General features: G+C 36.7%; 1 protein-coding gene across 1 annotated transcript in view; it reads right to left on the reverse strand.

Moving 5' to 3' along the window:
* The window catches only part of Adipor2 (adiponectin receptor 2), a 103,339-nt gene extending 92,436 nt beyond the window's left edge, over nt 1-10,903 (reverse strand). Inside the window, exon 1 of the mRNA XM_077798302.1 lies at nt 10,818-10,903. The gene's annotated coding sequence lies outside the window, so the exon portion shown is untranslated. The remainder of the gene's footprint in view (nt 1-10,817) is intronic.
* Between the last annotated feature and the right edge of the window lie 884 nt (nt 10,904-11,787).

Below are 11,787 nucleotides of genomic sequence, written 5' to 3' on the forward strand. Positions count from 1 at the left end.
TACATGGATATGTATTAGAGATTTCTCTGAACTTTCTTTGTAGTTATAAAAATCAGCTTTATTGGGGTATGCTTTGCATGTAATACAATGCACCTGCATGCCCATTTGTAGTCAACAGCCCCACTCCTAAACCTGGCTTCTAGCAATCACTAGAAAAAAAATTTTTTTTTTTTTTTTTTTTTGTACCATGGATTGAACCCAGGGGTATTTAACCACTGATCCACAATCCTAGCACTTTTTTTATACTTTATTTAGAGACAGTCTCTCTCTAAATTACTTAGGGCCTCACTAAATTCTTGAGGTTGGCTTTGAATTTATAATCCCCCTGCCTCAGGCTCCCAGACTGCTGGGATTACAGGCGTGCAACATCACAGCTGGCTTCTTTCTTTTTTTGTGTGATGCTGGGGATTGAACCCAGGGGCCACATGCATGCAAGGCAAGCACTCTGCCGACTGAGCTACATCCCCAGGCACACCTGGCTTCTTGTTGCCACTATAGATTACTTTTGCCTCTTCTACAAATTAATGAAATCATGCAATATGCACTATTCTATGTCTGGCTTCTTTCACTCAGCATAATGTCTTTGAGTTTCATGTATATTATTGCAGACATAAGTAGTGTGTGCTTTCTGTTGCTAAGTAGTATTCCCCTGTATGGGCATATGACAGTTTGTTTATTGATTGCTATAGTTTGGATATTAAATGTCCCTCAAAGACCCATGTGTTAAAGTATTGGTTCTCAAGGTGGTGCTATTCAGAGGTGATAGAATCTTGAGAGATGGGATTGTGTGGAAGCTCCTGAGGTCATTAGAAGCTTGCCCTTAAAGGCAATTGTGAGACCAGTCCATTACTCACTAGCTTTTCCTTTCTGGCCATGAGGTGAGGGGTTTTGCTCCACCATGAATTCCTACCATGATGTGCTGACTCACTGCAGACCTAAAGAATAGGGTCAACCAATCATGAATTGGAACCTCCAAAACTATGAGCCAAAATAATCTTTTTATCTTTATAAGTTAATTATCTCAGATACCTTTTTTATAGTGATGGAAGACTGACCATCCATTCACACATTAATGAATGTTTAGATAATTTCTAGTTCTTGATTGTTATGAATAAAGCTGCTATAACCATGCATGAAAAATCTTTAAGAGAACAGAAATTTTTAATTATTTGAGGTAAATGTCTAGAGGTGAATAGCTGAGTCATGTGATAAGTTTATGTTTAACTCTATGAGAAGCTGGTAAATTCCTTCCTAACATGGTTGTACCAATTCACACTATCACCTACAATTCATGAGATTTCCAGTTGTTCCACATCCTTGACAACACTTGGTATTATCAGATTTTTTACGTTAGCTACTCTAATGTATATGTTAGTGTTATCTCACCAGTGGTTTCAATTTGCCTTTCTCCTTTTCTAATAATGTCGAGACATTCTCCTGTGCTTATTGACCATTTTTTCATTTTCTTTTACAATGGGTTCATTAAAATCTTTTGCCTATTTTTAAAATTTTTTGTTTTTTCCCTTCTTCTTATTGACTTTTAAGAGTTTTCCAGCAGCTCAGGAAGCTGAGGCAGAAGGATCATAAGTTCAAAGCTAGCCTCAGCAAAAGTGGGGCACGAAGCAAGTTGGTGAAACCCTGTCGGTAAATAAAATACAAAATAGGGCTGAGGATGTGGCTCAGTGGCCAAGTGTCCCCAGGTTCAATTTCCTGTTTCCCACCCCCCCCCCAAGAAAAAGAGTTCTTTATGTATTCTTGGATACAAATCTTTTGCTAAAATAAAAAGCAAGTAAAAAATGTTTTAAGAACTCCAGTATTACATGATATATAAAAGTCGTAAAGAGTTGCTTCCATTTAATCTCTCATCTACTATGAGAATGAAAATAGAATTGCAATAGCTTTCATTTAAAAATAGAGTAATAATGCCAGGCATGGTGATATTCAACTGTAATTCCAGGAGGAAGCAGAAGGATCAAAAGTTTAAAGTCAACATGGGCAACTTAGTAAGACCCTGTCTTGAAATTTTTTAAAAAGGTTGGGGGCTGGGAATGTAGTTCAGTGGTAAAGTGCCTCTGGGTTAGATCTCCAATACTTCAAATATGCGTGTATGTTTTGTATGTGTATATAAATCTAGAGAGTAAGAAAGGGAGAGAAAAAAGTTGTTAGGAAGCTATATATCCTGCAAAACACAAAATAGAGGTGCAAATCAATAAAGAAAAAAGTTGATTCATTGGTAACTTGGAAGTACCTGTTAATTAAAAATTTGTTAGCTTTTATTAAAGAATAATTCAAGACAGCATCTCTTTTACACAATGACTCTTTACACAATCACCCACACACAAAATAACTGTGAGCCAAAGAAAAAGAGCATATCATTTATTGTGCTTAAATTTAAAAACCATAATATAAAAAAGTTTATTAACTTTGAAATATCTTGATGATGACGTACAGCTAAACTCAGAACATAAGGTCCCAGGTTCTTAGGGTAATTTGATAAGAATTGTTTTATTAAGTTACTCAGGATGAATTCCTGAGCCCTTACAATTTGGTGAAGAGACAGTTTGCAGAAGTCAGTCCCCCAAACTGGCAGATATTTGGTGTGGAGAAAACAGAACTAATCTGAAAATGAATTCCAGTTACTGACTAGTCAACTGAGGGTAGGCTGGGGGTTGAGGTCATTCTTATAACTTTTTTTTTCTGATTACTTTTCCTTTCCTATTGATATAGGTGTGAAGCAAAAGTACAACTGAATTTAAAAATGGAGACTCCAAGCTGGGTCCAGTGGCATAGGCCTATAATCCCAGTGATGTGGGAGGCTGAGGCAGGAGGATCACAGGTTTGAAGCCAGTCTCAGCAACTTAATGAGACTGTAAGCAACCTAGTGAGACCCTGTCTCAAAATTTAAAATAAAAGGGGCTGGGATGTGGCTCAGTGGTTAAGCACTCCTGGGTTCAATTCCTGGTACAGAAAAAAAGGGGGGACTCTAGCAAAAAAAATATATATAATATAATATATATATTATATAATATATATTATATTATATTTATATATATTATAATATATTATATATATATATATATATATATATATATATATATAGAGAGAGAGAGAGAGAGAGAGAGAGAGAGAGAGAGAGGACTGGGGCTGTAGCTTAGTGGTAAAGTGCCTGCCTCACACATCTGGGGCACTAGATTCGATCCTAAGCACCACATAAAAATAAATAAATAAAGCTATTGTGTTCATCTACGATTAAAAACAAATATATTAAAATATATATCTATGTGTATATATATATATGTTTTAATATTATATATGTATTTTATTTTTTTATTTCTATAGGACAGCAGAATGCATTACAATTCTTATTATACATATAGAGCACAGTTTTTCATATCTCTGGTTGTATACAAAGTATATTCACACCAATTCATATCTTCATACATGTACTTTGGATAATAATGACCATCACAATCCACCATCATTTATAACACCCTGTCCCCTCCCTTCCCCTCTGCCCTTTCTAAAGTTTATCTATTCCTCCCATGCTCCCCCTCCCTACCCTACTATGAGTCAGCCTCTTTATATCAAAGAAAACATTCAGCATTTGTTTTTTTGGGATTGGCTTACTTCACTTAGTATTATCTTCTCTAACTCCATCCATTTACCTGCAAATGCCAGATTTTATTCTCTTTTATTGCTGAGTTATATGTATTTTTAAATCCCTACTGAAAAAGTGCTCAGACTATCAAAAGCCTTACTTCTACTAGAAAATTCTCTTTGTTTAGTAATATCATATTGCCAGAGCTGGGTGTAATTGTGGTAAAGCACTTGCCTAATATGCCCAAAGTCCTGGGTTCCAACTCCAGCACTGCAAAAAGAGTAAGCAATGATTTCATATGCCTTGAGTATCATCAGCCAAGTTTAGCTATGTCTGGGTACCAAGGACATGCACAACACTAGACTAGAACAGGGAAAAGGGAGAAAAAAGGAAATAGAAAGAATGTGAGAGAACCAAAAAAGTACTTGGTTGTGCTCCATTTGTGTACTATATGTCAAAATGCATTCTATTGTAAAATAAATATATATACATATCAGACAAATAAAATATATATATATATATATATCAGACAAATAAAAATTTACATGCATGAAAATAAAAAAGTACTTGGGACATTTTTCTAAATGCTACCTAGTCCTATTGCTGGTAGTTTGTGGAAACCTGGACCTGGTACTTTTTCTAGCTAGCATCTGTAATGGTTCAATAAATCCTTTTACTTCTACAGAACCCAGTGGCAAATGCCTGTAATCCCACCAACTCAGGGGGCTGAAGCAGGGTCAGCCACAGCAACTTAGGGAAACCCTGTCTCAAAATAAAAAATAAAAGGACTGGGGATGCAGCTCAGTGGTAGAGAGTCTCTGGGTTCTATCTTGGTCCAGACATAAAGAAAGCAGTACAGAAGGACAAAAGACAGGAAATATACATATGTAGATTTAGCTAGGCTGTGCTAGTCAGAAATATATCAGGGTTTTAGTTTCCTTGAGACATTCCCCAGGCCAATTGGTAGCTTCTCAGTTTCCACTCTCAGCATGCATAAAACTTACCAGGATGTTGGGAAGCAAGCATTTTAGGGCTTTTAATTTCAAAGGGATTCTGTTACACCAGAGGGCCACCAAACAGGAGAAACAAAAATGATTTTCTGTTATTATAATCTTGATATTTAAGATGGGGATGTAGCTCAGGGTAGAGCATTGCCTAGCATGTACAAGGCCCTGAGTTCCACTCCCAGCACCACCAAAATTTAATTATAAAAAAAAAAAAAACCTCTCAATGTAAGGACAATGTCTGTGCAAGAGACATATAACTTCTTGTTTTTTGTTTTGGTTTGTTTTTTGTTTTTGCTTTTATTTTCATGCTGAGGATTAACCCCAGGGCCCTGTGCATTCTAGGCAAGCACTCTACCACTGACCTATATATCCCCAGGCTCTATATTTTCCTTCTTACAAGCAAAATTTTCAGATCTATAGTGAATGCATTTGCACTGACAACAGTGTATGTGGTCAGATGATAATCCGTATGGTGGTCTGGTATTCATTCTGGAGAATTCTCCCACTGGCAAGAAAGAAGGAAACTTGCCCTGCCACTGAATTCTGTGCAAAAAGAAATGGTGATGGTGCTGCACCATAGATATCATCAGCTGCATTGGCCAATCAAGTCAAACACTTCTAAAAAGTAGAAATTCTAAAACTTTTCTTCTTGTCTACCACATAAAGAAAATAGGTGCGAGGTTCTCAATCTTTTGTGTACAAAATCAAGGTCTGGAGAGCTTGTGAAGAGTATCAATTCCCAGAGACTATCCCAGAGATTCTGATTCTCCAATAGGTCCCAGAAATCAGATTTCTACCAGTCAGATTCCAGAGACTGTGATTCATGGGCTTCATTTATGAGGGCTGGCTTCTTGAGCTGATGACCTTGCAGTTAGTTGAGGCCCTATACTCAAAAAACACATGCTTGGTTTGATCTTTGTTCTCACTATGTTGAAATTGTTGTTGTCTTTTGAATGAGAGGTCCTTGTTTTGCTTTTACACTGGGTCCTCCCCATAGGCCATTAAATTGAAATGGGGGTGAGACCTTAGAATTTAAACTTCCCCTACTGAAAATATTCTAGGGAATTACTCATAGATCTATTAGATTTTTAGTCTGAGAGGCAGCATCTGAAAAAAATCATTGTATGTAATATTTCTACAAAGCACTTTTGTTTTATTGTTTTGTGTTTTGTTTGTTTTGCCATGACAGGACAAGAACCCAGGGATTGGGACATGCTAGGCAAGTATTCTATTGCTGAGCTACAACCCAGCCCAATAAAGCATTTTGGTATCAGGGAGTTCCTGAATGGACTTTTTTTCAGAGAAAGAGAGAGAATCTAAGAGAAGTCATTATAAGAGGCAAATTCCTAAGGTGCAGGAACTGGCAGTTAGTTAGCTGGTTTGGTTTGGTTTGGTTTGGTTTGGTTTTTCAGTACTGAGGATTGAACCCAGGGGTGCTCAACCTCTAAGCTATGTCCATAGCCCTTTTTATTTTTTCTTTTGAGACAGGGTTTTGCTAAATTGCTGAGACTAGCCTCAAATTTGCAATCCTCCTATGTCAGCCTTGTAGTTGCTGGGATTACAGGCATCCTCCACCGTGCCAGCCTGAACTGGCAGCTATTCTGGCCAAGAATGGAAAAAGAAAAAAAGTAGAGACACCAAAAATAATGCATGGGAAAAAAATAAATCACTTTCTAGCATTTGAGGGTAGGTAAAACTGACCAATCAAAGGTGATCAACTGACCCAGAAATTCAATAATCTAAAAAAAAAAAAACTTTAAAAGCTAGAAGAAATTAAAGACTTTTGGAATAAATTCTAATCTGATCTAATTCTACTAATCTTTTCAGCATTGGAGGCTAGTAGGTAGAGATAGAGACTTAAAATGTCTTTCAGACATGTGCAATGCAGCATGCCTACAATCCCAGCAACTCAGGAGGATATCAAGTTTCAGTCCAGCCTGGACAACTTGGCGAAACTCTGTCTCAAAAGAAAAAATAAAAGGGGTTGAGGATGTAGCTCAGTGGTAAAGCACTCTGGGTCCAACTCCCATACCAAAATTCATTAATTACAATTAAAAAAAAAAAAAAAACTGCTGTGGCCACTGTGATTCAACTTGAATGTGGCTAAAGTAGAACGAGAAGAAAAACTACATTAGCTTGACCCAGAATGATCAGCTGCTTAGTCAATATTGTTGGTGGGAATTTGTTTACATTCACTGTTTTTGTTCTTTGTGTTTGCTTGTTTTGGCAGTACTTGGGACCAACTCAGGACCTTGCACATACTAGGCAAGTACTCGTCCACTGAACTAGATCCCCAGCCCTTTCATTAGCTCTTTAGTGGCTTCAGAAGGTATAAGTCACATGATTTTCAACATCATCATCAATGCCACATCTGTGTAATAATTATCATACAATAGCTAACATGGAGAACATTTACTTTGTGTTGACTGCCGCAGTCTGGCTGGGCACAAGATCATGAGCCACTCACAGCTTTGTAGATTCAAACAGCAATTCTTTATTCCCGAACTCACACCGACCTCTACACACGTTCTGGGGAAATCCAAGTTCTGGGCCCAAATTCATGTACTCCACCAGGCTTTTTTCCAAATACTTTTTGAATCCCATGAGAACTCAACGGGAACTCAGGCAGCAGGATACGCCCTATTCCCAGCAGGAATAACCTTAAACCGGGAACGCCCTAAACCCAAGGAGTGGGATACTTCCTAAAACCTGCAGGATACACCCTAAACCTGGATCCACCCTGGTCCTTGAGCAGGGTCACCTTTCTCAAACATACATGCAATGTCACAGCGAATGTCCAAGGCAAATCCATTTCCACAAGTCCTTCCTCTAAGCAACATGGGGTACGCTGGCAAGGAAATTTCGATGTGTCATTCCTACTTGGCAATGGCCCTCAGCATCTCCCCCCTTCTGATTAATTAAACAACAAGCAATGTGGCTTAAGGACCGTGCCTGGTAGGTTGTCCAATTCAACATATGGTTCTTACCCGTCATGGGAAAAACTGACCTCTAGGCGTCAGCCTCCTGTCTTAGGTTGATACCACTGCAATCAGATCAACCCGTCACTGACTTCCGGTCCAGCATTCAGCCATACTTGTGGATAGGCCTATGCACCAGTGGGAGGGTGAGGTTCTTGCCTCACCCTTGTTTGGCCCCCAAATTTAGCCTTGGTGCCAGTGGAGGGGTGAGGTTCTTTGCCTCACCTCTGTTGGCCCCCAAATTTTAGACCATCACTAGTAGAAGGGAGGAGGATACAGAAATGCCACAACACCAAGCCAATTGACGGCTCCTTTGGAAAAATTGCATCACTGGTGACACCATCAGCAAAGATATGCCAGCACTACCACAATTAACATGGAGTGCGCTGGCAAGGAAATTGCATCACTGGTGACACCATCAGCAAAGATATGCCAGCACTACCACAATTCGCTGTACCAGACAATAGTTCACAATGCATACAACTGATACATAGTCCAGGCAAGTTCTGCAAGCAGTTCAAATCGGAGGAGTCTATCAATATGTCCATTTCCTCCCAAAATAAATTGAGTCCTTGATTGAGCATTACTTGTTGAGTTATATTCATTGATGCATCAGTTTATACAGTTTACTGTGATAGCTATCATAGAAGCTGTATTTTGGTTTTATCTTAGTCTTCACCAGCACTGGGATAGAGATGGGAATTCTGGCAATGATGCTAAAGAGACATTATCCTGAACAGAATTATTAAATATAATGAAAAGGAAAGGTGAAAGTAAACAAACAGATCTGTTAATCACCTTTAAAAACAATCCTTAACAGCTGTTTACCTAATTTAAATTAAACCATTTAAATCACGTGAATAAAAAAAAATTCGGATCCATTTTTTCATGAGCGCTCCTCATATATGAAATATGGACATACACACATACAGACATACAACACAAAACAGAAGTGTGCACACATAACATACAACACATAAGACAATAAAGGCCTTGTAGCTTTACCTAGGTGAAATCTCCATTGCAATGTTTAAAAACTCCACAGTCAAAAAATAAAACTGATCAGAAAAACATTAACCTAGGTTTGTATGAGCTCAAAAATAAAATAGAACTTTATGATGTGGAAAAAATGCAATAATAGATATTGAAAAAAGCACCCTGGTTAATCACTGTTGCAGATGTAAGAATAGCCAAGCTGGAGCTCTGGATATCAGCTGTTATGGATTTGAGTCAAATCATCTTCTTTTTAGTTTGTAGAAATTGCTTTGGTTTGATGTGGTTTTAAACCAATTTCCTTCTAGTTTAATGTTTTCTAAATTGGCTCTTGTCTATAAATTTTAACACCCTCATCTGAGACTTGTAATTTCTGCACCACCAAAAATTAAAATTGATGGGCTTTTTGAAAAAATTACTAATAATCTCCTTGTTCTTCTATTTTATCCAATATTTGACTTTAAACTTCTCTCTTTATCTTTTTTTATTTAAAATGTCTGTATCTAATAGTTGTCTTAGCCTTTAGCATTTTCTATCTGAAATACCTTTACTTGACATTTTTAACCATTTTCTATCTTATTTTTATCTTTTAGTTTTTTTTTTCCCTAAGGTTTGTACATTTACCCTTAGTTGCTTTTTTTCTCTTAGTTTTTGTTTGTTTCCTATTTTTGGGGTTTAAAATTCTTATCTTCCTACATCTTTTTTATCTTTTTTTTCTTTTTAATTTTCTATACTTCTGTCTTTAAAGTTTTTCACTTCAAATTTTTAATCTTCTTTATCTAAATATCTTTTATTTTATTATCTTCCCATTTTCATGTTTTTTTTTCCTCCATCATGAAGGCATCTTAACCACCTTCAATTTAACCTTTTAAAGCCTTTTGCAACTTATTTTTATTTACAACTTTTTTTTACAACTTTTTTATTTACAACTTATTTTTATTTTACAACTTTTTACTTTACCACACAAAGATTATCTCATCTCCCTCTTTTTGGTTTAATAAGTACATTTTAATAGTTTGATGAGTAAAGCAATCTTTTTTCCGCCATGAAGGTATCTCGACCACCTTCAATTTAACCTTTTAAAGCCTTCCAATTATCATCTATACTGTACTTTTAAATGTACTATTTCACCACCTACAGCTTCACTCTTTTAAAGGAGGCTTATATTGTGTTTAAATCGCTTAATGTTAGTTTACATGGCTGCCCTTCAACTAAAGGCTTTGTATTTATTTATTTTTTTTACTCCATTAAGAAGCTTTGTCTCAATCTGCCATGTACAAATTTTTTTTTCTTTCTTCCTTTCTCAAGCTTTTAAATTAAGTCTAGTTTCCTCAAAGTCTTTTTAAATGGCATTTTACAACTTTTTACTTTAAAACAGAGATTATCTCATCTAGAAACATTTCTTTTTTTTACCTTTATATTAATATATATTTATCTTGAATCTTTTTATATATCTTGAATCTTTTCTAGCTGTTAACCCTTTTTATAAATTCACATTCTGAAACAACTCATATAAAATTTCTGATTTAGACAAATTACTCCACTTAATATGATGAAATACTTTCATGTTTTTTTTTATGGTACTATAATACTATAATTGAAACCCAACTGAAACTTCTTATACTCTTTGTATATAAATTATATCTGATAGAATCTTAACACTTAGTAACCTTATTTCAGCAAAGACACAGACCAATGCAATATTAAACCTTTTTTCCATTTACCAATTTATGAAAACACACATAATGTATAAATATATTACCTTAGGTAACTTAATAAGTAAGAGTACTTGGATTTATATTTAGTGGTTGATATTTTATCACTTTAGCTTTGAAAATTAATCAGATGTCTGTAAAAACCAAGATCTTAGACAAGTATAGTAAACAGAACTAGCCATCTCTTTCTTAAAGAAAAATTCTTCTACAGGATACCATGATGGTCCCATTGATATACTTAATAACTCGTCTTTAAAAAGCCATGGGCTACATTTTTGTATTGTATCAACATATGCCCTAATTGTTCTTGGTCTTACTGGAGTGCCTCCTTCCTCTAACAATTTCTCTTCCTCAGTGGTGAACAACTTCAAACCTTGAGTCAACCATTTTCCCCAGTTTGCCTGAGAAAGTTCTAGGAACAGGCAACTTGAAATAAAAACAAAATAAATCAAAACAAGAACACATTGTTTTTTGAAATGGTCACCCATTCTCTCGCCTTTCCTCAGGGGTGAGCAATTTCACTTACCTCCAAGTTTCAGACGTTCCGCATACGGACCACCAAATGCCGCAGTCTGGCTGGGCACAAGATCATGAGCCACTCACAGCTTTGTAGATTCAAACAGCAATTCTTTATTCCCGAACTCACACCGACCTCTACACACGTTCTGGGGAAATCCAAGTTCTGGGCCCAAATTCATGTACTCCACCAGGCTTTTTTCCAAATACTTTTTGAATCCCATGAGAACTCAACGGGAACTCAGGCAGCAGGATACGCCCTATTCCCAGCAGGAATAACCTTAAACCGGGAACGCCCTAAACCCAAGGAGTGGCATACTTCCTAAAACCTGCAGGATACACCCTAAACCTGGATCCACCCTGGTCCTTGAGCAGGGTCACCTTTCTCAAACATACATGCAATGTCACAGCGAATGTCCAAGGCAAATCCATTTCCACAAGTCCTTCCTCTAAGCAACATGGGGTACGCTGGCAAGGAAATTTCGATGTGTCATTCCTACTTGGCAATGGCCCTCAGCATTTGACCATTTTCTAGTTATTTATAATTAACTCATATAATCATAACCCCATGGCATAATAAATACTATTGTTATCCACATTTTACAGATGAGAAAGCTGAGACACAAAAGGTTAAGTGACTTGTTTAAGGTCACACAGTAATTAACTAGAAGAGCCAGAATTCAGACACAGAGAGGGAAATTCTAATTCCAGAGCACTTAACTACCAGTCTCGGTAGCAAAGGCACTATTCTGAGAACTTTAGTAAGCAAAGCAGATAGAGTCACTCAGCCTTTTTTGGATTTTGAGCATCTAAAACTCTCAGAAAAATAAATGCATACATCAAGTATCTACAAATTCACAGAGGACTGTCTCTACTCCTCTAAGACCATACATTTACTTTAAAAAAAATTATTTCTGGTGTAGATGGACACAGCACAATGTCTTTATTTTTATATGGTGCTGAGGATGGAACCTGGGTCC

The sequence above is a fragment of the Urocitellus parryii genome, chromosome 5 (genome assembly GCF_045843805.1).
Source record: "Urocitellus parryii isolate mUroPar1 chromosome 5, mUroPar1.hap1, whole genome shotgun sequence".
Classification (NCBI taxonomy): domain Eukaryota; kingdom Metazoa; phylum Chordata; class Mammalia; order Rodentia; family Sciuridae; genus Urocitellus; species Urocitellus parryii.